General features: G+C 33.1%; 1 protein-coding gene and 1 long non-coding RNA gene across 4 annotated transcripts in view; one reads left to right on the plus strand and one right to left on the minus strand.

Annotated features, from left to right (window-relative positions):
• Positions 1-17,208, minus strand: part of LOC145276581 (uncharacterized) — a 38,447-nt gene extending 21,239 nt beyond the window's left edge. The window contains exon 1 of one of the 2 annotated variants that reach the window (XM_080127790.1): positions 17,171-17,208. The gene's annotated coding sequence lies outside the window, so the exon portion shown is untranslated. Of the gene's footprint in view, positions 1-3,745; positions 4,127-17,170 lie in introns of those variants that run through there. The other variant, XM_080127786.1, reaches the window with a different exon arrangement.
• Positions 15,754-26,307, plus strand: LOC145276594 (uncharacterized). 2 transcript variants are annotated; one of them, XR_013867959.1, is made up of 3 exons: positions 15,754-15,982; positions 24,863-25,368; positions 25,433-26,307. It is a non-coding gene; the product is annotated as an uncharacterized LOC145276594 (long non-coding RNA). The 2 variants fall into 2 exon arrangements; XR_013867958.1 differs by having other exon boundaries at positions 24,863-26,307.
• Positions 26,308-26,695: the final 388 nt, after the last annotated feature.

The following is a 26,695-nucleotide window of genomic DNA, read 5'->3' on the forward strand; positions in this document are numbered from 1 at the left end:
TGCCAATAATATATAAACAATAATATAGGTATTTCAGAAGTTGTTTTTGAAAACCACTTAAAACAAACAAACAAACTTTTTACTTATTTATTTTAAAATGTTTCACGATCTTATTTTTTATATCTTTTTTCTCTCATTTTTTACTTATTTATTTTAAACAACATTTTGTAATGTTAAACTATTTAATCTTAAACAGATGTTGGAATTTTTTTGTACCAATAATGGTGCATCCCCCCCCTCCCGTTTACATTTATTATTTTTTATCTGGTTCTTATATATGATTTTCTGTATTTCGTATCCTTTATGACTTTTTAGTTTCGTATATTTTGGGTTTGTACGAAACTCCCTTTAATATGGAGAAAAGGGAAATGCTAGCTCCGTGATGACGTCACAAGCTCAGCGCGGATTTTGGTCTCTTTTGAAATTCCGCCGACATGGAGATTGGACATTTGTTTCATTGCCCGGTGCTGAAAATGGAATTTTGACGAGCCTCCTTCAAAGAAGAACACCCCGGGTATGCGACGAGGCATACTTCTGAAAACTATCTATGTGACTACGGTTTTGCACGTATTTTAGAAGGAGTGAAGTTATTTTTAAAAAAGACCTTATTTTACATTACAAGGAACTTTGGAACCTCCTACAAAGAAGAAAACCTGACAAGAATACCCGGATATGCGACGTGGCCATACTTCTGAAATCCATCTGCGTGTCTACTGTTTGCATGCAAATAAAAGAGAGAAAATTCTAAAAGGACTTTAAACGAGAAAAAAAAATAAGAAAAAGGTATGTGCCTGACTGGCTTTCAATTTGTGAGTACGCTCCTAAAATTTATTTCATATGCGAGTGTGATTAGGAGATACTATTTTGCATCATATTATTGTATTTGTTCATGGATACAACATCTTCATTATAAGAACCAGTGTTATTTTTTTCCTTATATGTTACTTTGGCGTTTTTTGAATTTAATGCCTGCAAAGGGAAAAATTTGCAACTAATTTTATTGTGAATAAAATCTCTTCTTCGTTTCAAAGCAAGACCTTTATATTTTATTCTTCACCCCCTCCCCTCTTTTGTATCATGCTGTCATTTTTTTTTCAGGTTAGTTACTTTAGCGTCGAATTTATCTGGAAGCAAGATAAAATTCTGACAGAACTTTTCACGATATCTTAAGCACCTTTTTTTAGCACGGTAACAAAAATACATAAGTACCGGATGTTGGTTGAATAAGGATTCGTCTATTTCTACAGTGTGTCCTGGGCCTCCTATCTGCCGGGGATTCCTCAGGAAACACTCCTGACAAATTTCCCTCAGAAAGTTCTTCCAATCCGTGTACGTGTGTTCGGATATAACACTGAATTCTCTCTTAATATTTTTTAGTGTCGCCATTTTGAAGGCCCATAACTAGATTATTTTCACTATAGTTGCAATACCCAAATTGGAACGTGCAAAAAACGATCCTGCGTGCAATGACACCCACTGTCTACACTGACCACTGGTACACCGCCAGGAGAAGCCATCCTTTACACAATTTCTTTCTTTTTAGTAAACATTTATGATTACATTTGTTTCATCTCATTCTTTGGGAAAGCAATTTCTTTTCCTGACAAAAGGAAATTGTCTGCATCGGCGTTTCGATTTGTTTTCCAATCAGATTTTTAAATCAGATTTATTTCCATGACTGTCATTTTTTTCAATAGTTACTTTCTTCCAATTCGATTGTCGTCTGTTGTGGACTTGTGGCATAGGAGACAATGCTTGTTCGTCTCGCGTTCGGCTGTCACCATTTTGTGGTGGTGGTGCAAAATAGGGAAAATGAATTGTCTCGAGGAAGAAACGAACGACGTGTTAAATTGAATTAAACGAACAGGAATTTGTTTCGTGAAAGAAACAAATGAAAGAAAAGGGTACCATACTTGTTTAGTTTGGCGTGCGTCTCTCGTTGTTTACTGGTGAGAAGAATGAATGTTTTAGATATAACATGTGTTCATGTCCGCGCGGCTGTAACCATCGTTTGTTGTGGGATTGGTATTATAGAAGGAAAAAGGAAATGTGTTTTCATCTCACGTTCGGGTCACTATCGTTTGTTCGCGCTTAGAAAAAGAAGTGAGTAATGTCGTAGAAATGAGAATGATAGTCCAGCGTGTAGACAAAGACAAAGATAGTGGTTTAAGCTGTACGCCATATTAGCAGTCAGCTACGCGAAGGTATTCTCAGGGACAAGTTGTATATGTAGAGAGAGAAAGAGTGTAAAGGTGTATATACAGTCTGTTAGCTTCTTGTCCCACATAGTAGCAAGTGGTATGAGGTATGCGTGTGCGCGCATGCCGAAACGGTGGCGGCTAGTACGCCGACCACTCACCTCGGGAGTCTAGTCTGAAAAAGGATTGGAAACAGCTTGTCTCTTCCTTTTATAGGTGTTTCCGGTGTGTTTTTTGCGCATGTGTGTATTTCCTTTGAAAGGGGAAGTGATGTTGTCCTTGTGTGCGTACGTGTGCGCGTGTGTGAGTACATGTGTGTACGTTAGCGTGTGTGAGTACATGTGTGTATGTTAGCGTGTGTGTGTATATACACATGAATGTGAGTGTATGTACGCGAACATGAATATATGTACGTGTGTGGACGTGGGCGTGTATGTATGCGACAGGTAATATAGCTTGAAATGTGAACGTGTTTTTGTGTGAGACTAGGAAAGGCTCGCGCACGTCTGCTTACAGTTACAAATTAAAGTCGGATTAGCGTTTCAACTGTTAGAAATTTCAGAATGCAAGGGCGATAACCGCGTGATTTGCAATCACGCGATTAATTCGACCAATGGTATTGCGTTGATTGAGTTGCTGCGGAGGATGCAGAAGTGGCGGGAATTTTGTGTTTCAAAAAAACAGATTTCAATATGATGCCGAGCAAAGCCGACACGCGAAATCTCGCTCCAGGCCTAATGAACTAAGGCAGGGTTCTACCCCATTTATTTCTCCGCTCATTTAAATGCGGATACTAGCCAGAGGCTAAAATGTTCTACGGAATAATTACTTCATTATCATTGCCCGCAAAGGGGCAAATTATTTTATGAACAGTGCGTTGTTTGTATCAACAGTCTGGAAAGATTTCGAGAACCCTCAACCAATTCAACGAGCGGCCGAGTCTACCAGCATCTTCAACAAGAAGAAAACTACCTTCGCCTTTCTAGGCAAAAACTACCCGCCATTTGGCAGAAGCTAAAGAGGGAACTCTTTTGCAATATGGACTCCTTTTTACCCTTTTGTAATTAAATTTATTCTTGGATTTAAGGTGAGCCTTTGTTGCTTTTCTGTGTCTCTTTCATTCTGCCATAGGCAAAAACGAGTAAGAGAATTTCTTACACAACATTTGAATAACGCTCGGCGGACGCCGAGTGTTGCCGGTCTCGCCCGATCCGGGCTTGACGGGAAATCACAAGGATCCGGGTCAAATTATGCAAGAGTACCCAAGATTCCTAAGGAAATATCCTCCTCTCCAGAAAGTTCTTCCGCCAGCAAATAACAACCGTTAAAAAAAAAAAAAAAAATTTAATTTTTTTTTTAAATCAATATTTTTGATTAAAAAAAAAATACTAATAATTAAACAAAAAATAATACTTACACCTAACAATTATATGGGTAAACAACCTTTTTTTTTTTGCAGATAAATTTAAAAAAACAAAACAAATTTGCTGCTGATAAATATTATTAAAAAAATAAATAACTAAAATGAAACAAAAAATTGTACTTACACCTAACAATTATACCGGTAATCAACCTTTTTTTTTTTTTACAGGTAAATTAAAAAAAAACAAAAAACTTCTTGTTGATAATTATAAAAAATATACTACAATAAATTAAATAAACATATTTGTTTTTTTAAAGGTAGCCTTCTTGTTATTATTTGAAAATTTTCGGTTGTTTTTCTTTTTTTTTTCTTTTTGTTTTGCCTTTTTTCCTTAGCCTGCGTCTGTTACGCCGCTCTCGGCTGTCACCGATGATTGCCGGTCTCGCCCGATCCGGGCTTGACGGGAAATCACGAGGATCCGGGTCAAATTATGCAAGAGTACCCGAATGTTTTATAATTAATAAATTTAAATTTGAAATAGAGAAATAATAAATTGCAAGAGATTTCGCGCGTTTAATATTAGTTTGTATCGTTTATAACTACTCACGTGATTTAATAATAATCACGTGATTCAATTTTGAATTAAAAAAAATATTGTTTAAACTTTAACTTTAAAAAGTGTAAAATTTATTATTTCTATTTATGTCTTGTTTATCATTAAAAAAAAAAAGTTATTCATTGTATACAATTAAAAAAAAAACCAATAACACGGAACATATAAAATATTTAAATATGAATAGAACGTTTCATAATTGTAACCTACGTGAACCTTTTTTTTATTTTAATTAAAAGCAATATAAATAGAAGTTTTTTCTTTTTTTTTAAGTTGTTTTCAAAGACAACTTCTGAAATACCTATATTATTGTTTATATATTATTGGCATAGTAACGTACACCGGTGATTAAGGAGATTAGTTCCTTTTATGTGATAAAGTGTTCGAGATTATTTTTCCACCTAAACTACAATCTTGCCTGAAATTCAAATAAAAAAGAAAAAACAATCCTCATTAAAAAATGTTTTTGCTTACAAAAAAATAAACAAAACAAAACACTTCATTTTTCAAGAACCAAAACAAAGAAAATAATTCTTAAAAACAAATAGTAATCCTTTCAAACACAACAAAAATAGCGTTTCACGAAACAAAAATATAATTTAAAAAAATCCTTTTACACAGTACACACAGCCAAACCATTCTTTGCATTTTAATTGTCCAATGAATTTCAACAAAGACTTGGTATTTTTTTTTTTACGACCCAATTCAGTGTAGTTTTACCTCCTAAAAAGAAACCAAAATCTATTTTTTTTTTTTTCAGAAAATACGTTTCAACGGCCTTTAAAGATATTATGAAAGAAGGAATTTAAATAAAAATAATAAAAATTGAATATTTAAAGTGAGAGATAACTTTCTTTTATAAATTTAATGCAAAATGAGCACCCACTTCTTGACCATATTGTGGTCAACGAGACGAATTTAGGAAAACTCGTCCCGGGAAAACTCGTCTCGGGAAAACTCGTCTCGGGAAAACTCGTCTCCGGAAAACTCGTCTCGGGAAAACTCGTCCCCTTTCGCTAGGTAGGAAAACTGGTCCCTTATTGAATAAATATCGATTGAAAACACATTTTATGATCGTTCTTGAAGGAGATATTGCTTTTTAAAATAGACTATAGCCCTCCCCCCATAATATTTTTAAAAAAATATTTTTATTTGTTTAATGTTTTTTTTTTTTTTTAAATAAAATCGATTGTCCGTTTTCTACCTAACTGGCTAAGTTCTTAGTGGTTTCACTTATTTTAAAGCGTTTATTATGTTAATACAAAGTTAATTACAATTTTTTTGGTTCTTATTTTAACGATGTTTTTTGGAGTCATAAAAACAATAATAAAAAAAACAAAACAAAAAAATTAAAAACTGGGAGCGTTACTTTTTTGTTTTGGTTTTTTAATTATGATAGTTTTTTGTTGTTATGTTTTCGTTTTCTCTCATACCAAATGCAATGCACTCATGCGTTATTTAAAATTATAATTCTATCAATTATCAACATTTATTGTCGTCCTGTCAAATTTTGCAAAAATTAACTAATAAATCAAAAACGAAATATTTTTTGGCGCGAGAGATGCCATGTGCTAACAATCTCTCGTTAACTAATTTTAAATTTTTTAATTTTTACTTCAAAATTCTAAAATCAATCATTCAGAGAAAAAGTAATCACTAAATAAATTTATTAATCAATTTTATTGAAAACTCCGCTATCGTTTATCACGAATCTTTTTAATTTCATTTTTTGTTGGCTGTTTTTCGTAGGGAGATATAGTTTTAACCACCCTCTCTAAATTATATTTTTAAAAATATTAAAATTTGGGTTTGTATTACTGTACACATAGATTCGAAAAAGTAGTTAAATAAACAAATATATAACAAATAAATGTTATCAAAGGCAAGATAGGTTGGGTTACCCGATAAGTTACTTTTCTACCAAACTGGATATAATTCTCGTGTTTTTATTCAATTTAACATGTTTATTGAGCTCGAAAAGCATACAGTGTTTACCGATGTATTGGAAAATTTAAAATGGCGGCCGACTCTCTCTTTAACACGGTAAGTTCGGAAAAAGGTGTAATAAATCATAAACTAGACAAAATACTGTTAGAAATTCGCTCAATATATGTTACCGTGACATAACTTGATATATATTCGGTGTGTTTTTTAATAGTATTTTGTCTAGTTTATTATTTATAACACCTTTTCCCGAACTTATCGTGTTAAAGAGAGAGTCGGCCGCCATTTTGAATTTTCCAATACATCGGTAAACACTGTATGCTTTTTGAGCTGAATAAACATGTTAAATTGAATGAAAACACGAAAATTATATCCAGTTTGGTAGAAAAGTAATTTATCTTGCCTTTGATAACATTTATTTGTTATATATTTGTTTTTTGACAACTTTTTCGAATCTATGTGTACAGTAATACAAACCCGAAAATTGATTAATAAATTTATTTAGTGATTACTTTTTCTCTTAATGATTGATTTTAGAATTTTGAAGTAAAAATTTAAAAATTAATTAACGAGAGATTGTTAGCACATGGCATCCCTGGTGCCCGGAAAACTCGTCCCGGGAAAACTCGTCTCGGGAAAACTCGTCTCCGGAAAACTCGTCTCCGGAAAACTCGTCTCGGGAAAACTCGTCCCCTTTCGCTAGGTAGGAAAACTGGTCCCTTATTGAATAAATATCGATTGAAAACACATTTTCTGATCGTTCTTGAAGGAGATATTGTTTTTTAAAATAAACTATAGCCCCCCCCCATAATATTTTTTTAAAAATATTTTTACTTGTTTAATGTTTTTTTTTTTGTGTTTTTAATAAAAGCGTTTATTATGTTCATAAACGAGACCGCATATTTTTTTTTATATTAATATAAAAAGAATTTACTTATATACTGTTGTTTATAAAGGGTAAAATCGATTTTTCTACCTCGCCGACTATGTTGTTTATTTATTTGGAATCGTTTATTTGGTAAAGAAAAAAAAACAGAAAACAAACAAAAAACATGTCGGTCGAGTGTTACGGGAGAACGAGAAATAATGCTTAGGGGGTCTTGATAATCGCTAAAAAATAGAAAATTAAAGAAATTACTGAGGGAGATTTGGTTTTAAAAAGAAAATAATAAATTTTAATATTTTTTAAAATATAATTTAGAGAGAGAGAGGGGGGGATAAAACCTATATCTCCCTTCGAAAAGCAACCAACAAAAAATGAAATTAAAAAGATTCTTGATAAACGATAGCGGAGTTTTCAATAAAATTGATTAATAAATTTATTTAGTGATTACTTTCTCTCTTAATGATTGATTTTAGAATTTTGAAGTAAAAATTTAAAAAATTAAAAATGAGTTAACGAGAGATTGTTAGCACATGGCATCTCTCGCGTCAAAAAATATTTCGCTTTTAATTTATTAGTTAATTTTTGCAAAATTTGACAGGACGAAAATAAATGTTGATAATTGATAAAATCATAATTTTAAATAACGCATGAGTGCATTTGGTATGACAGAAAACAAAAACATAACAACAAAAAACTATCTAAATTAAAAAACAAAACCAAAAGCGTAACGAAGAATCGAATCGCTCCCTGTTTTTTAATTTTTGGGTTTTGTTTTTTTTATTGTTTTTATGACTCCAAAAAACATCGTTAAAATAAGAACAAAAAAAAATGGTAAATTTATACAAATACCGTGACAGCGAATTAGTAGAAAAAAATGTACCCTAACCCTAACCCTAACCCTAACCCAGTTTTCAGATTCGTGTTCAGCACACCGAAACGTAACAGAATACTACGTAAAAGATTTTACTAATTCGCTGTCACGGTGTTTGTATAATAATACCAAAATAATTTGTAATTAACTTTGTATGAACATAATAAACGCTTTAAAATAAGTTAAACCACTAAGAACTTAGCCAGTTAGGTAGAAAACGGACACTTAGAAAATCGATTTTATTTACAAAAAAAAAAAAAAAAACATAAACAAGTAAAAAATATTTTTAAAAAAATATTATGGGGGGGGGCTATAGTTTATTTTAAAAAACAATATCTCCTTCAAGAACGATCATAAAATGTGTTTTCAATCGATATTTATTCAATTAGGGACCAGTTTTCCTACCTAGCGAAAGGGGACGAGTTTTCCCGAGACGAGTTTTCCGGAGACGAGTTTTCCGGAGACGAGTATTCCCGAGACGAGTTTTCCCGGGACGAGTTTTCCTAAATTCGGCATCCCTCGCGCCAGAAAAATATTTCGTTTTTAATTTATTAGTTAATTTTTGCAAAATTTGACAGGACGACAATAAATGTTGATAATTGATAAAATTATAATTTTAAATAACGCATGAGTGCATTTGGTATGAGAGAAAACAAAAACATAACAACAAAAAAACTATCATAATTAAAAAACCAAAACAAAAAGCAACGAAAAATCGAATCGCTGCCTATTTTTAAATTTTTTGGTTTTGTTTTTAATTATTGTTTTTATGACTCCAAAAAACATCGTTAAAATAAGAACAAAAAAATTTGTAATTAACTTTGTATGAACATAAACGCTTTAATATAAGTGAAACCACTAAGAACTTAGCCAGTTAGGTAGAAAACGGACACTTAGAAAATCGATTTTATTAAAAAAAAAAAAAAAAGAAAACATTAAACAAGTAAAAGTATTTTTTTTAAATATTAGGGGGGGGGGGCTATAATCTATTTTAAAAATTAATATCTCCTTCAAGAATGATCATAAAATGTGTTTTCAATCGATATTTATTCAATAAGGGACCAGTTTTCCTATCTAGCGAAAGGGGACCAGTTTTCCGGAGACGAGTTTTCCGGAGACGAGTTTTCCCGAGACGAGTTTTCCCGAGACGAGTTTTCCCGGAACGAGTTTTCCGGGCACCCAACGAGACATGTAATCATGAGCATTTTATCAAGTTTGGGAGCAAGGGGGGGGGCGTAGTAGGTATATCAGAATTTTTGGGTTTGTATTACTATACACATAGATTCGAAAAAGTTGTCAAAAAACAAATATATAACAAATAAATGTTATCAAAGGCAACATAAGTTACTTTTCTACCAAACTGGATATATTTTTCGTGTTTTTATTCAAGGTAACATGTTTATTCAGTTCGAAAACCATACAGTGTTTACTGATGTATTGGAACATTCAAGATGGAGTCTGATTCTCTCTTTAACACGGTAGGTTTGGGAAAAGATGTTATAAATAAAAAAACGGATAAAATACTGTTAAAAACTCGCTCAATATATGTTACCGTGACATAGGTTGACATATATTCGGCGGGTTTTTAATAGTATTTTGTATAGTTTTTTATTTATAACACCTTTTTCCAAACTTACGGTGTTAAAGAGGGTGTGAGACGCCATCTTGAATTTTCGAATACATCGGTAAACACTGTATGTTTTTCGAGCTGAATAAATATGTTACATTGAATAAAAACACAAAAAATATATCCATTTTGGTAGAAAAGTAACTTATGTTGCCTTTGATAACATTTATTTGTTATATATTTGTTTTTTGACAACTTTTTCGAATCTATGTGTACAGTAATACAAACCCGAATTTTTGACGCCCCTAACACGAAACTGCAAATAAAATATAAAAAAAACTCGTAGTTTCTATTTTAAAGGTGGGTTGTTTATTTTCTTTATGGATTATACTTCCAAAATAAACTATTAAAGTTGTATAAAAAGTAATAGAAATATTTTTGAAAAAATAGTAATGAAATTAATTGAATGTTACGAGTTCACTGTAGGTGTATCAGAATTTTTGTAGGAATTTTTGACACCCCTAACACGAAACTGCGAATAAAATATAAAAATCTCGTAATTTCTCTGTTAAAAATGGGTTGTTTATTTTCTTTATGGATTATACTTCCAAAATAAACTATTAAAGTTGTTTTAAAAGTAATAGAAATATATATTTAAAAAAAAAACAAAAAAAAAAACAGTAATGAATTTTCCGAACTCAATATTTTTCAATTTTTAAACTTTAAAAATCTATCAAAATTTTTCTATTGATTCTATTTTTACGATATTTTCAGGGTCAATGTGAAATTTTATGTTCTTTCCAATAAACCGAATATAATATTTTAGACAAACGTTTTTTTTTAATTCACGCCCCCCCCATTTTCAAGTGTCTATTAAAAAGTAAATAATTAATTTACTCACCGAAAAGTAAATAATTAATTTACTCACAAATTGAAGAGAAAAGGTCAATAAATAATATATTCAAATTTAAAAAAAAAAAAAAAACGTAGTGTTTTTTAGAATTTTACCTGTAAAGTTTGAAGTTTAAAACCTTTTTTTTAAAACCACGTTATTTGTTTTTTCCTTTTTTTTTTTTTAATGGAACCTTGGTCCTTGCTCCTTTAATTGAAAAAAAAATAGGGCTTGAATTACATTTTTCGAGGAGTTATAAGCTTGGAAAGACAAGGGGTCGAATAATTCACGCCTCCCATTTTGAAATGTCTATTAAAAAGTAAATAATTAATTTATGTACCAAAGTCTTATATATCACAAATTGAAGAGAAAAGGTCAATAAATAATATATTCAAATTTAAACAAAAAAAAAAGTACTGTTTTTTAGAAATTTACCTGTAAAGTCCGAAGTTTAAAACCTTTTTTTTTTAAAAAAAAACACGTTGTTTTTTTTTTTGTGTTTTTTTTTTGATGAAACCTTGGTTCTTGCTCCTTTAATTGAAAAAAAAAATTAGGGCTTGAATTACATTTTTCGAGGAGTTATAAGCTTCGAAAGATGGGGTGGAATTATTCAATAGTTTTCACGAAATTTCTGACACACCTACGAGTTCAGTATTTTTAAATTTTTAAACTTTAAAAATCTATCAAACTTCTTCTATTTATTCTATTTTTACGATATTTTCAGGGTCAATGTGAAATTTTAATGCTCTTTCCAATAAATCGAATATAATATTTTAGACAAACGTTTTTTTTAATTCACGACCCCCCCATTTTCAAATGTCTATTAAAAAGTAAATAATTAATTTATGTACCAAAGTTTTATATATCACACATTGAAGATAAAAGATCAATAAATAATATATTCAAATTTAAAACAAAAAAAGTAGTGTTTTTTAGAAATTTACCCGTAAAGTCCGAAGCTTAAAACCTTTAACAAAAAAAAAAACCACGTTTTTTTTTTTGTTTTTTTTTTAATGAAACCTTGGTCCTTGCTCCTTTAATTGAAAAAAAAAATTAGAGCTTGAATTACATTTTTCGAGGAGTTATAAGCTTCGAAAGATAGCGGGTGGAATTATTCAATAGTTTTCACAAAATTTCTGACACTGCTAGGGGGGTAGTGCCATAAGTTTCAAACATTTTACAAACATGTAGAAACACTTCAAACATTTGAGGGAGGCTTAAAATTTATAACTTCACAATTTCCACTATTTTTCATGAGATTTGCCAAAGCTTGGCAGAAGGTCTCACCGTTAAATATTATTATTTCCTGATATTTTTAAGGCTGTTAATACACACAAAAAAACTACGGTGAGCCTATATAATGCACCCCCACACACACATTTTTTTTTGTTTTACTATTTTTTCAACATATTATCGATTGTATACTAATCTACCATATTATAAAAAAAAAAAAAAAATCAATATTTGTAAGGGGTGCTCAGAACAACATGCACACCCTTCTTATATAGAGAAATTTTCATTTATTAATATAAGAGCAATGATAATGTTCAATATATTCTGTATTGCCTTCACTGGTCGCTATGTTTGTTTTCGTGTGCATGCATTAAATTTTTGCGTGCACGCAATAACAAACATGGCGACCAGTGAAACCAATATGGAATACATTGAACAATATCATTGGTCTTATATTAATAAGCAACCCTCCTTCATTTTCCATTATCAGTTCAAAAATACCAAATAGCCAAAGAAAAATTTAAGAAACTCCAGGAAGCTGGGAGATATCCCTCTAAATCAGAATGGAACTCAGTTTTACACATTACAGAGCTGTGGGGAATGACAGATTGTTTAATACCATAACTGCAGTTAAATGGGCTGGTATTTTGGGAGAAAAAAAAAGAAAAAAAAGCACAAAAATTCACGGATAGAATTTGTCATTGTATTTCCTTCTCACAACTTTCCCTCTCAACTTCCAGCACACGTCTGTCTTCCTCACCTCTGCCAATTTCCTGAAGTTCCTGAAGTGCCTGATGTCTTCATGAGGCGAGCTGTATTTTCCCTGTGTGGAAAACGTGTGGGGCACCTACCAGTGTGTAGATGGACTCGTGCAGAAATGGGCACCATAAAGAGGAGGGCAAGTGCAGTCACTAAAGGTTGGGATGAAGAAACCGTAGACGATCTGTTGGTTCGCATGGTGAAGAAGACCATCACAAGGGTAAAGCAGGATGTCCCCAGCACAAAAGATACTAGTGCGTGCAGGGAGATGATCTGAACGTATGGGTGAATGTGAGCTCTCTGGTAATGCTGTTGGAGAAGAATGGGGCTGCGATCGAAGATGTCTGCTGGTTGTGAATGGCAAATGATGCTGCTCATATCAACTTGGCAGAGCTTGATGCAGTGATAAAAGGCATCAACCTGTCAGTCCAGTGGAAAGTCAGGATATCATGTATACATACTGATTCGCTATGTGTACCACTGGATATTGGACACACTGACAGGTAAGACCAGAGTGCACACCAAGGTAGCCACCGAGATACTGATCAGTCGGCGATTGGAGACCATAAGAAAGCTGGTAACAGAGTACAACCTGTCTGTGGATGCGGTACTGGTCCCTTCAAATTGCAACCTTGCTGATAGGCTCACTCGTGAGCCACAGAGATGGTATGACACCCTGAAGAAGGAAGCTGAGCTAGTACCATTACTATGTGCTGCCTCTATTGAGGCCGCAGACAAAATCAGGGAGATAAACCACAGCAGTGGGCACCCTGGAGTGGGATGGGCATGTTATTTTGTGCAGTTGACCAATCTGCCGGTGTCCAAAAGTGCAGTGAAAGTGGTGGTCAAAGAATGTCAAACATGCCAGTCAATCGAACCCACCCCAGCTAGATGGTGGAAAAGTCGACTGGAAGTAGACTTGACTTGGAGCTGCCTAGATATGGACATAACCCATTATGGCAGCCAGCACTTCCTCACTCTGATTGATTGTAGACCAATGAGCTTTGCAATCTGGTGCCCGTTAATAAGGCAGGACTCTTCCAGTGTCATCCATGAATTTGAGTCCATATTTTACGAAAGGGGCCGCCTGAAAAGATTCTCATGAACAACGACACAGACTTCTGCAGTGGGGAGTTCAGGTGTTTCATAGATGAGTAGGGAATCAGACACTGATGCGCGTATGTGCCGAGTGGTAATGGCATAGCAGAGCAGTGCCACCGAAGTGTGAAGAGGATCACCGCAAGAAAACAATGCACGATTGCAGAGGTGGTCTATAGATTAAATGTAACACTAAACGATGCCGTGACTGCTGCAAGTGCACCCGTGAATGCGATCCATTGCTACTGAGTGTGCATCAAGGACATTGATGAGGGCCGTATAAGTTAGGGAACACCGTCTGGATGAAGCCTCCCAATAGCCGATACACCACCAGCTTTCAAAGAGGACAAAGCACTGCCATCATCAGTGAGCAGACTGTGCTAGTCGATGGTACCCCACACCATGTGAAGGATGTCCGACTTGCCCTAAATATGAACCAGTTGGCGAGGAGTGGTATGGTGAATCATCCAACAATGACCTGTGGATCCAATCTGTTCTCAGCGGCTGTGATGGTATGACTGCAAACCCCAATGCTTATGCTGATAGTTCCAGCACCACTTGTGAAAGCTCCGATGAAGATGAAAAAGTCCAGCATGATGGTATGACTGCAAACCCTAACACTGATGCCGATAGTTCCGATGCCTCTTCTGAGAGCTCCAATGAAGATGAAGAAGTCCAGCCAATCCCCCTTTGTAGGAATGCCCACATCAAATGACCATGTCCAGAATACCACATATGTGATTTTGAGACCAGGGGGAGTGTGGAATTGAATGTAATAGTCAAAGAAGTAAGCGCTTACATGTGTGTTCCTTGTGTGACTGTACGATTTACCTTTAGGTGGGATCTGAGAGAGAGAGAGAGACAGAGTAAAGATGGTGTGTGGTCTTGTGGAATCACACAAGATCACACTGCCCACCACGCACATAAAGAAATGAAATGCAGTCAGTTTTTTTTTTTTAATAAAAAGCCTGTTGGCAGAGGGGGAAGGGAGAGACGTGTGCTGGAAGTTGAGAGAGAAAATTGTGAGGAGGAGGAAATACAGTGACGAATTCTATCTGTGAACTTTTTTTTAAAACAACGTGATTGTAAATTTATAATATTTTAAAATAATTTTGGGTTTGTATTACTGTACACATAGATTCGAAAAAGTTGTCAGAAAACAAATATATAACAAATAAATGTTATCAAAGGCAAGATAATCTACTTTTCTACTTAACTGGATAATTTTCTAGTGTTTTTATTTAATGTAACATGTTTATTCAGCTCGAAAAACATACAGTGTTTACCGATGTATTAGAAAATTAAAAATGGCGCCTGACTCTCTCTTTGACATGGTAAGTTTGTGAAAAGGAGTTAAAAATAAAAAACTTTTAGAAGAGGTAATTGTTTTACCTTCCTAATAAATTATAGCACAGAACAAGGCACAAAAGAAACACAAACTTCCTTTTAAACAATAAAAACAAAGAGTATTTTATTTGTAGCAGGAACTGGCAGATCAGGCTGCTAAAAGGGAAGAATAAAAAGAAAGTTCTTTTAAGGTCGGTCAGTACCGTGTTGTCCCCAGCTGGATAGCAGTTGTCTCAAATCGAGACTGTCAATGCTATAGCGAAATCTCCGGTGGACAGGGGACGAAAAAGGATAGATGTTGCTAGACTGGCGGTTCAGATCTGATTACTGACGTTCCCTTTTAGGGAGCAGATGAATCAATGCACCCTGTTAGCTGATTGGTTAGCCTGTGGCTGGAGAACTCAGAGGGGGGCATTGATTCACAAGAGAAAATAGTTCTCTGTAAGTGCTACAAACTAGAAAAATACTGTTGAAAACTCACCGAATATATGTCAACCTATGTCACGGTAACATATATTGAGCGAGTTTCTAACAGTATTTTGTCTAGTTTTCCTATTCCCAAACTTACGGTGTCAAAGAGAGAGTCAGGCGCCATTTTTAATTTTCTAATACATCGGTAAATACTATATGTTTTTCGAGCTGAATAAACATGTTACATTAAATGAAAACACTAGAAAATTATCCAGTTAGGTAGAAAAGTAACTTATCTTGCCTTCGATAACATTTATTTGTTATATATTTGTTTTTTGACAACTTTTTCGAATCTATGTGTACAATAATACAAACCCATAATTTTTGTGAGTTACACAAGTATACGAACAAATTAATTTAAGATATAACGTTAGAATATAACGTTAGTCTAGAGCTGGTAAGTGAAACTAGAAAAGATAATATTCAAGGGAGGTAATTAATAAACTTTGAAGATTTATCTCCCGCTAGGTCGTTATTTAAAGAATTCTAAGAGTTCTTTAAATGACGAAAATTTAACAATTTAGTACAAGCGTGTCCTTCATTTTTAAATAAAGTAATTAAAATATTAAAATGAATAAAATAGTGATCAATTCATCTCTAATCATCAAAGAAATCGGTAATTAATTTTCTGCGAACCTGCTTTCCGGTCACCATCTTGGATTTTTTTGGACGCAAATTTCTTCACGGAACAATAACAAAGGTTTTATATTCGTTTCTTTATTGAAATCAAATTGAAGAATGTGAGTATTATTTGGAAGAAAAAAAAATGCCAGCTTAATAAAACGTTTACTGTAAATTTTCCCAAAATATTACCTATTTTCATATTAACGAAAGACGTATTTTTCTATCCAACAAAGTCAGTTCAATGAAAAAAAAAAAAAAACAAACAAAGAAAACAGAACAAAAAAAAAACAAAACATAATTTATTTGGAATTTTTACAATTACTCATATTTATTTTTTTTCAAGAAAAACACATGACAAAGCGTAACATCCGTTCTGTTCTCGGTCGAGGGAAGAGAAATCGTTTTAAATTGATATTTTTATTTTTTTCTATCAATTCAAAGTGCCCCCATTTTGGGTTTGTATTACTGTACACATAGATTCGAAAGAGTTGCCAAAAAACAAATATATAACAAATAAATGTTATCAAAGGCAAGATAAGTTACTTTTCTACCTAACTAGATATAATTTTCGTGTTTTTATTCAATGTAACATGTTTATTCAGCTCGAAAAGCATACAGTGTTTACCGATGTATGGGAAAATTCAAGATGGCGCCCGACTCTCTCTTTAACACGGTAAGTTCAGGAAAAGATGTTATAAATAATAAACTAGACAAAATACTGTTAGAAATTCGCTCAATATATGTTACCGTGACATAAGTTGACATATATTCGGTGTTTTTTAAATAGTATTTTGTCTAGTTTATTATTTATAACACCGTTTCCCAAACTTACATTGTTAAAGAGTGTCGGGCGCCATTTTGAATTTTCCAATACATCGGTAAACACTGCATGTTTATTGAGCTGAATAAACATGTTACATTGAATAAAAACACAAAAAATGTATCCTGTTTGGTAGAAAAGTAACTTGTCTTGCCTTTGATAATATTTATTTGTTATATATTTGTTTTTTGACAACTTTTTCGAATCTGTGTACAGTAATACAAACCCCTTTAGTTGATACTCTAGGCATATTCGGCCCTGTTTTGAAGGTGTATTACATTTAAAATTGTCGCCGGCAAATAGTTTTCATGAGAATAAGACTTTTAGGCGCTTCTACACTATTAGGACGAAATTCCGGAAATCGTAATACAGAAATTAACCCGAAAACAATATTATCTACGTATTCCTCGTGTTTTTAAGATGATTGTATCAAGAAATTACGAAAATCGATATTTTTTTAGTTTACCGACCCCTCAGCATTTACCTTAATTTGTCGACTTAACCAGGTTTTCGGGTACGCTGAGAACGAATATAGCATTTATTTTTGGTATTATTATACAAACACCGTGACAGCGTTAGGGTTAGGGTTAGGGTTTAGGGTTAGGGGTTAGGGTTAGGGGTACTGTTAATTCGCTGTCACGGTGTTTGTATAGTTTTACCTTATTTTTTGCGTAAACCTGCAGTTATCCATATTTGAAGACATTCAGTATCCAACGTAATCCTTATCATTTTTGCTGGCGGCCATCTTGTTTGCTATTTTAGAAAAACGCCAAAACATGGCCCCCATTCGCCTTCAATGCCGAAATCCCCCCTCCCCACAAACACACACACACACACACTTCCGGATATTTTTCCGCTTCCCGATATCGAAACGGATAATTTTTTTTTTTCACTTTCTTAATTATATTCATTTTTTCACTTTCTTACTAAAATGCGCGCACGCACTTGACGTTTCACAAGGTGCATGCATGAATACATGGCGGACATTTTAAATGACAAGAAATATTTTTCATAAAATCGAAAATTGATAAAGTAGAAAATTATTTATTAAAGAAAATAAGAAATAGAATTTGATGAAAACGATCGTAAAACACAGGGGAGTTCAAAATTTTCCGTTTTGATTTAAACAAGATGGCCGCGATTTTTCATCTGCTAACACGTTTTTTTTAATAATTCAGTAATATTCAGGTAATTTCGACTGCATAATTTGAAAGCTACAATTGTAATTTATTAGAATTGACAAAAAAAAAAAAAAATCAGTAGAAACCATTGTTTTTTTTTTATTAATCTGAAAACTCCATCTATCGACTACAAAATTTCGTCCCAATAGTGTAGAAGCGTCGACTTTTATTATCCATTGTATACCCTAGTCATTGCTAAGATCTCATTCCGATTTATTAAGTTTTCTTCTTTTTTTTTTATCTTAACCTGACATAACGCAAAATTGAAATATATAATTTGCACAGAATATTGTGTATTGTGAGTTTTCAAGACAGATGAAAATTAGGACATACATGTGCCATAGGAACTGCCAAAATTCACCACAGAATTACCCCACCCAATATGTAACACGATATAATTTTATTATAAATTAATATTATCAGTATAACTTTGGTACTATTTAAAAGAAGGGCAAAATTTGCAAGACGAAAATCGTGTTTACATAATGGACGCTTAAAAATAACGTTCCCATGTAGTAGACATTCTGAACGTGAACACATACCCGTATTTAATAAATCTAGCAAAAATCAACTAATGGTCAGATTTTCGTGAAACTTTCGATACGTATCCATTTTAGAATGAAATTACATATAAAGTACAGTTTTCGTAAAATATACGAGGGGAAATATTTTTTTAGTGCGTGTCCCACCCCCCTATTTATTTTTTCGAAATTTGAACAAAATATATTTAAATCTAAGGAAATTTCTATTTATTATGAAACATAAGAGTTCAAATAAGTAAAAAATATTTATTTTTAAAAAAATTAAATACACATATTGAACAAAAATTTACCTTGAAGTTGCAATTAAAAAATTGGGATTTATTACTGTACACATAGATTCGAAAAAGTTGTCAGAAAACAAATATATAACAAATAAATGTTATCGAAGGCAAGATAAGTTACTTTTCTACTAAACTGGATATATTTTGCGCGTTTTTATTCAATGCAACATGTTTATTCAGCCCGAAAAACATACAGTGTTTACCGATGTATTGGAAAATTCAAAATGGCGCCCGACTCTCTCTTTAACACGGTAAGTTTGGGAAAAGGTGTTGTAAATAATAAACTAGGCAAAATACTATTAAAAACCCATCGAATATATGTCAATCTATGTCACGGTAACATATATTGAGCGAGTTTCTAACAGTATTTTGTCTAGTTTTTTATTTTTAACTCCTTTTCCCAAACTTACGGTGTCAAAGAGAGAGTCGGGCGCCATTTTGAATTTTCTAATACATCGGTAAATACTATATGTTTTTCGAGCTGAATAAACATGTTACATTAAATAAAAACACTGAAAACATATTCAGTTAGGTAGAAAAGTAACTTATCTTGCCTTTGATAACATTTATTTGTTATATATTTGTTTTTTGAAAACTTTTTCCAATCTGTGTACAGTAATACAAACTCAAAAATTGATATAAACTTAATATGTTTTTTTTTAAATAGTTTTTTTCGAATTAATATATACTATAAGTTGAATTGCCAAGAAAAAGAAACTTCGTAAACATTAATTCATTTTTAAAAGATTAAAACGATTAAAATTCCATTATTTCAAAATGTTCCGTTACAACATAGATTTTTAATTAGTTGTGTTTAATTTTTTTAAAAATTTTAAGTTTTAATATAAACATGACTCTTGTCAGATATTTATCGCCAGATTAAAACCAATTTGAAAATATTATTGCACACATATTACACATTTTGTAGCCCCCCCCCCTCATATTTTGTTTGTCTCTTTTTACCGAACAAAATATGGAACCTCGTAAGTAACCAAATGAACATGTCACTAAGTTGACCTCTAAAATATGGTTTGACATTCAGATATTTAATAAAATGAATAAAGAAATATAACTAAAATATTTCCATGCCCCCCCCCACCAAAAATATATATATATATATATATATATATATTCCAATTACTTCATAGTTAAAAGGGCTGACTTAAATCTTTTTACAAGAAAACTGACAATATTTGCTGTTTTTGTATTGCATGATAATCAATTCAAACACTGGAATCTTACTTTAGTACAAATCAAGATATTTTTCTCTTTTAAATCATACAACGAACAAAACTTTATTACTTGTTTTTTCATATTAACATTTTAAAAATTTACTTCAAGGTACAAGTAAATAGAAAAAAAGTTGAAATCACCAAATCCACACACACACACACATATATATATATATATATATATATATATATATATATATATATATATAATCATAATGTTTTTAGGGATACAAAATTTAAATATTGCAATTGGGAAGGGAAGACTTTTCTGATTCATGATTAAAAGTAAATTTGTATATATATAAATATATTCCTTTAATCTTCTCCAAAAAGGGGGGAAAAAGGGGGAACAGAAGAGGAAAGAAAGAGAAATGAGAAGCCAGCTGACCGGTTTCGACCCTCGCTTCTCAAAGCTGTATCGAGGGAATTTTTAAAACAAAGAATGAAAAAGCGATTAAAATTGTGTTTTATTCAATTTATGGGGAGAAAAAAAAAAAAAGTGTGAAAACGATTAAAATAAAACAGCGTTATGGCTGAATACCCTAGAGATTAATCACGTCCAAACCTAGGAGGCATTCCATTTGCTTGCATAGGGAAGATTTTCTAAGTCGAACGTGAATAGTCTCCAAGGTCTTAAGGTGATATGGTGAATGAGCACGACTAAGAATAGAAAAAGAGTCCGTGCTAAAGTTCGCTGCACAAGACGGGTTTTTAAGTAAATGATCAGTAATTGAGGACCCGTATGTGTTAGTAACAACGTCCGTTGCCCGGTAGGTTCCATTCCTAATTTTACTGGGTACATGTTGTTGGATTCTTCCATCTAATCTTAATGTTGTTTGACCCAAGTAGTTGGCACCGCAACCACATTCAAAATTGTAAATAACGTTACTATTATTGTGGGGGATAGAACGTCTTTTCAAGAAGATGGTAATAAAGTTCTCGTAGAGAACACAACACGCACATTGGCAGCAAAATAACATCCATGAACTGCTGAACTTATTTGTTTGGCAAATTTCTCACTTACTGTACCCAACCAAGGAAAACAAAGATAAATTGGACATTTGACTACTAAATTCCCTTTAATTCAAGAGAATTCAGCTAATTTCTTTTGAATAACTGACCTAATCACATCTAGTGGGTACCCGTTTTTGGATAAAGTATCCATAATTGTTTCCAATATATAATTCTCAGAATGTGAGATTATATAATTATTTCCACAGTCAACGTCACAACTCCCAAGAGCCATGACTGCCAACAAATCCAACTATGGAATAAACATAGTCAGATTTTGCCATGGTTTGCTTCATATGTGTTGATCAATAGACTTTCTTGCGTGTGGCAGGGTTGTTCATGTGGCAGAATACTTGCCTCTCATGAAAGAGGTTCTGGTTTCGAATCCCAAGTTCAGATATGTCTAACTGATAAACCCAAATGAAGGTGAAACTAGAGCCTTGGACTTCCGGTTTGTTGGCTGTTGTGGCTCTTGTGAGCTGCGACGTTGTTTGACTGTTGAAATAATTGCATATATATATATACACACACACACACTTTCTCCTTGCTTTTACATAAGCATTGATGTAAATGTAAAAACAACTAGAAAGTATATTTTGCCCTACTTACTTCGGTATTGAGCACTTTTGTATTAACCTTGCTAAAACTTCATAGGTTACTTTACATCTGGAAAATATGTTCTTAAATTAATTTATATATATATATATATATATATATATATATATATATATATATATATATATATGTGTGTGTATGTATGTGTAAAATGTTTTTGACTCCTAATGGGGGTATGTGATTAATGAATTCGCCAATCATTTTTATAACCACCAGCTGTGCTAAATAACCAATGAAAACCTTTCAAAATTATTATAAAAAATTGTCGAATTTTGGATTCAATCATTTCGCCATTAACTACACCACTGACCGCATTTGATTCTTGGCCGCCATCTTGGCTACTGCCAATTACTGATCTGAACTACGCCACCATCTTTGTTCAACATAATGTCTCAAAACTTAATAGGTTATGGGCCCAGCCATCGTCTTTTCTTTGACGGATCGAAATCTAAATTCGAATTGTGGCAGGTAAAATTTCTGGGATATCTAAGGATTAGAAAACTACACAGTGATACAATCTCTAACAGAGAATTCTAATGATCCCGAATTCCTCGAAAAGAACGCGACTGTTTTTGCGGAACTGATTCAATGCTTAGACGATAGAAGTCTGTCTCTGATTATAAGAGATGCATTGGATAACGGACAGAAAGCATTGAACATTTTAAGAGAACATTATTTATCAAAAGGGAAACCGAAAATTATATCACTATATATAGAACTAACGTCTCTGAAATGTAATGAGGATGAAACTATTACCAACTACATTATAAGGGCAGAAACAACCGCCAATGCCTTAAAACTCTCAGGTGAAATAATAAGCGACAGCTTGTTGATATCAATGACCCTCAAGGGACTTTCAGATGATTTTAAACCATTTACAACTGTTATAACTCAGAAAGACAAACCCATAAATTTCAGCGAATTTAAAGTGGCATTGCGCAGTTACAAAGAGACTAATCGTATGCTCGTGGACAATAATAACTCCAGCAATATTATGAAGTTCAAAAATGCTTCTCGAAAGCAGACACCATCAAATTACGCACCTCACCGCAACGTGTTCCCCAAAAGTAATTTTCCCAAGAAAAAGAATAAAATTATCTGCTATAATTGTGAATGACCCAACCACAAAAGTTTCCAATGTTAAAATGGACTCCGTAAAAAACATTGAGAACTTTGAGGAAGAACATACATTTCTATTCACATGTAACTTTGACAATACCACAGACGGTAAAAATCTCCTTGTAGACCGTGGTGCTACAGCACACGTTATCACCAAGGAATCTGATTTTATTAATTTTGATTCAAACTTTAATCCACAAAGTCATTTTGTTGAACTTGCCGACAGTAGTCAAATAAATGATATAGTCTTGAAAAGAGGCGATGCTAAAATATCCCTAAAAAATGATAAAGGTAAAATCTGTAACTGTATTCTAAAAAATGCTCTGTTCATACCTACATTTAAGCAAGACATATTTTACGTGCAGGCTGCAATTAAACAAGGCGCGAATATAAAATTTGCCCAAAACAAGTGACTTTTTAAAAAAATTTTTTTAAACAAAAACTGGAAACATTATGTTAGATATTAGTTGGTTAATTTGGTTAGTAAGGTAGAAATGGTCGCAGTTTAACGTTGTGCCCGGGACAATTTACAATTACTCTTGTATTAACCTTACTAAAACTTCATTGGTTACTTTACCTCTGAAAAATATGTTCTTAAATTTTTCAATATATATATATATATATATGTGTGTGTGTGTGTGTGTATTGTCTCACTCTGTCATATAAGCAAAATAATTTGACATAACCTTTGAACAATAATTCTTTTTAATAATCCAGTAGTACTTTTCTTATTTAAGACAAAAATACGGTTTGAAATAATATTACAAATGAAAAATATTGATATAAAATGTCCAACATCAATAACATTTCAGGGCTATAACAACAAATAACTAATAACATGTTCTGTTTCAAAACCAACATGCAAGTATCAAGAAGATTTGCCAGCTGTCTTACTGGCCTATGGTGTTTCTACAAATAGTTGCGATGAAGAGGCACTTGTAAAGCCAAGTCAGTTCGTGATGGTCCCTAGGGTGGCACATCATTAACAGATCAAGTGTTACATTATTGAATGTATATATAATTTTCTAGTTTGCACTTTTCAAATGCTTGTGAAATTATATATACACCTAACAATTCTTTTGTCATTATTCTCAAAAGCAACACAGACAAATTTTGTCAACATACAAGTCTATTTACATTTAGCGTATGCCCATTGACAAAGAGAGAGACGGGACATAACGACTGTGGTTAGGGCATGTGTGTGTGTGGCAGGTGATGGCGGAAAAATTTCAATCAAGCTTGACGGCTGTTAGTTTTCTCTCTTCTCTGGGTTGTTTATCTTAACTATCTCTTATAAAGACATCAACCAACATTCCTGAAATGTAAACATTAAAAATATTTAATTGTTCCTTTTTTATTTTGCATTGTGCAGTTTTAACTTCCTGACCTTGAATGTAAGCCTTTCTTTGTTTTGGTGATAGTTACAATACAGCATAATCATGTTGGCACACCGGTTCCCGCTGGATCACCAAAGTTAAGCAATGTTGAACCTGGTCATTACTAAATGGGTGACCATTTGGGATTTCTAGGTGCTGTATGTGCTCTCCGATTATCTCGGCTTTGTTTCCAGTCGTCCTGTTTGCCACTGGACCCAAACAGTGTCGATTCAGGATAGGCGTGGTTGCGGATTGCGCAACCCTTGCCTCACAATTACACGCGCAACTGCCCCTACAGGGAGTATCCTTTGTCTTTCAAGACTGAACGGAGGCATCGATCGATCAATCGATAGTTACAATTCAGGTCATTTTCATAGGACACAAGAATGTAAATCAAAGTCTATCTGGAATGTACATGTTTGCACACCTCCAGTTTTATTAGCATTGCCTCAGCTTCATATCGAACACAAGGCTATTGAAAAAGTCACAATAAATTGTATTTGTTTGCGATAAGAATTAATTAATAATTGTTATATTCTAATAAAATATTCAGTTATTTAAAAGATGTTTTATTAAAGTTTCAACAAATTTTGAATTAATAACGTGTCTCCCGGTTGAGTTGCCATACAGAAAATTGAAATTTGAAAAACAGGTAAAATGCATGTATATAAATTAAACATTAATTAGGAATTGTTGAACATTTGTGTAAACATTTATTTTCTTGTAGGGCATTAATATATTTATTTTAGTTGACTGAAACAAAGATTGAGTTTTCAAATCATTGGATTCTGTGTTAATATATTTTCTTTTTACTTACAGATATAATGCATCTGACAACAGAACAGAAACTATTCTGTATATTTTGTGGATCTTCCTTTTCAGTTAAATCCAAATTAAAGGATGATGGCTTAAATCGAACTGAGAAAGAGAAGATAACTAAATACCAAGGTCTTATGTACAAGATGAAACAAAACTGGAATCTTAGAAAGATCTTCATTCCAGCATAATCATATGAGTTACTAGGCTCATGGAAAGAACAAATAAGCCTGGCAAACCAAATCTGAATACGGCACAATCATGTTGATACACTGGTTCTCATCAGATCACCAAAGTTAAGCAATGTTGAGCCTGGCCAATACCAGATGGATGACCATTTGGGAAGGCTAGACGCTATATGTACCTTCTGGGAAGGTTGGGCGTGGGGCCAGCACCCTCACCCTGAAAAAAGAACTCCTCGCTACAAAAGCATCTACAAAGTTGTAGATGGCCTATGCCCCTTCAGGGGCTCAAGACTATGGTTGGATGGAAACCAAATCTAAGAGACTGTTGACCCGGAGGATGATCGATATTGGCCGTCTTTCTTTGTACCGTAAACAGTAGAGTATCCAGGAACAAGGTATACTATTGCGCTCAAATCATGAAAAACATCTCTTGGTCTCTGAAAAAGCAGGTAAATGTCTGACATCTACTAGAATGCCTATTCGCAGTAAAAACAAAAAAATAAAATTGAAAAAAAAAAAAGAACAGAAAAGAAAGAGAGACTGAATGCCTACTAGACAGGTGAGAGTTTAAATTTCTGATATGTCTTTGATCTATTTGTACAGAAACTTGTCATCACACTCTGACATGAGGATACTTGATGTTAGAAGTAAACCCTGACCAAATATTCATATAAAATAACAGTATTTTAATCCTAAACTAAAATGGTTATTGAACATGAGTATCTGGTTGACAGTAATTACTTTGAAAATGTATGAAGAGCATGTACCAATAAAAATTTTGGATCGAAATATTAATTCCGTATCAATGAAGCTATCCCACAGAACTGTTGATGGACTGGATTAATTACAGAAAAACATTTGATAGTATACCTTGTTCCTGGATACTCTACTGTTTACGGTACAAAGAAAGACGGCCAATATCGATCATCCTCCGGGTCAAGATCAAAATGTAGTATCTGTTCTTCAGATGCTGCACTTCAATTTTTTGTTCTCTGTCAGTGGAGGAGAAATCCTTCACAACTGAGACAATTTTTATTTTTGTTCCTTTTCTCCACATCAAAAAAACGACCTTGGTGTCTAACTCTGTCCTGTGAGGCGACATTGTAAATAGGAATATTGATCATCCTACACGACATGGAAGAATAAATACAAACTCCTAAATATTTCATGATAACAACCTGTCAATTCTTTCCAGTCTCATTTTGGATCCAATAAACAAACTTCTTAAATGCTACAATGCTGCTTAGTCCAGACTGACAGAAAGAAGAATCAAAATAGCAATAAAATGTACAAGAAAATTTCATGGACGAAAGCGGTTTCTATCTCTTTCTGATTGAAACTGTAAAGAATTGCACAGAGGATGTGGATTCCACAAATGTACATGATAAAAATGGGGAAAAAGCAACATCAGAATTGGAAAATAACTTTATTGGACTCTTTATGGTGGTTTGAATCTTGTTGAAATCATCCATGCTTTAATAGTAAGTATCATCCAAAATGATATTGTGAAAATAGTAAATCGCCATTTCACCAAATGCCTCGTTTGACAGATGTCGATAATGAAGCTTGCAGAAAACTACAGCGGAGATTAGAGAATACTGAAGAGGATTATGATCACTCAACCATGTTGACTGGTCGGCTTTTCATAAAT

Source organism: Euprymna scolopes, chromosome 1 (assembly GCF_053919585.1).
Source record: "Euprymna scolopes isolate OS-2025 chromosome 1, ASM5391958v1, whole genome shotgun sequence".
Lineage (NCBI taxonomy): Eukaryota > Metazoa > Mollusca > Cephalopoda > Sepiida > Sepiolidae > Euprymna > Euprymna scolopes.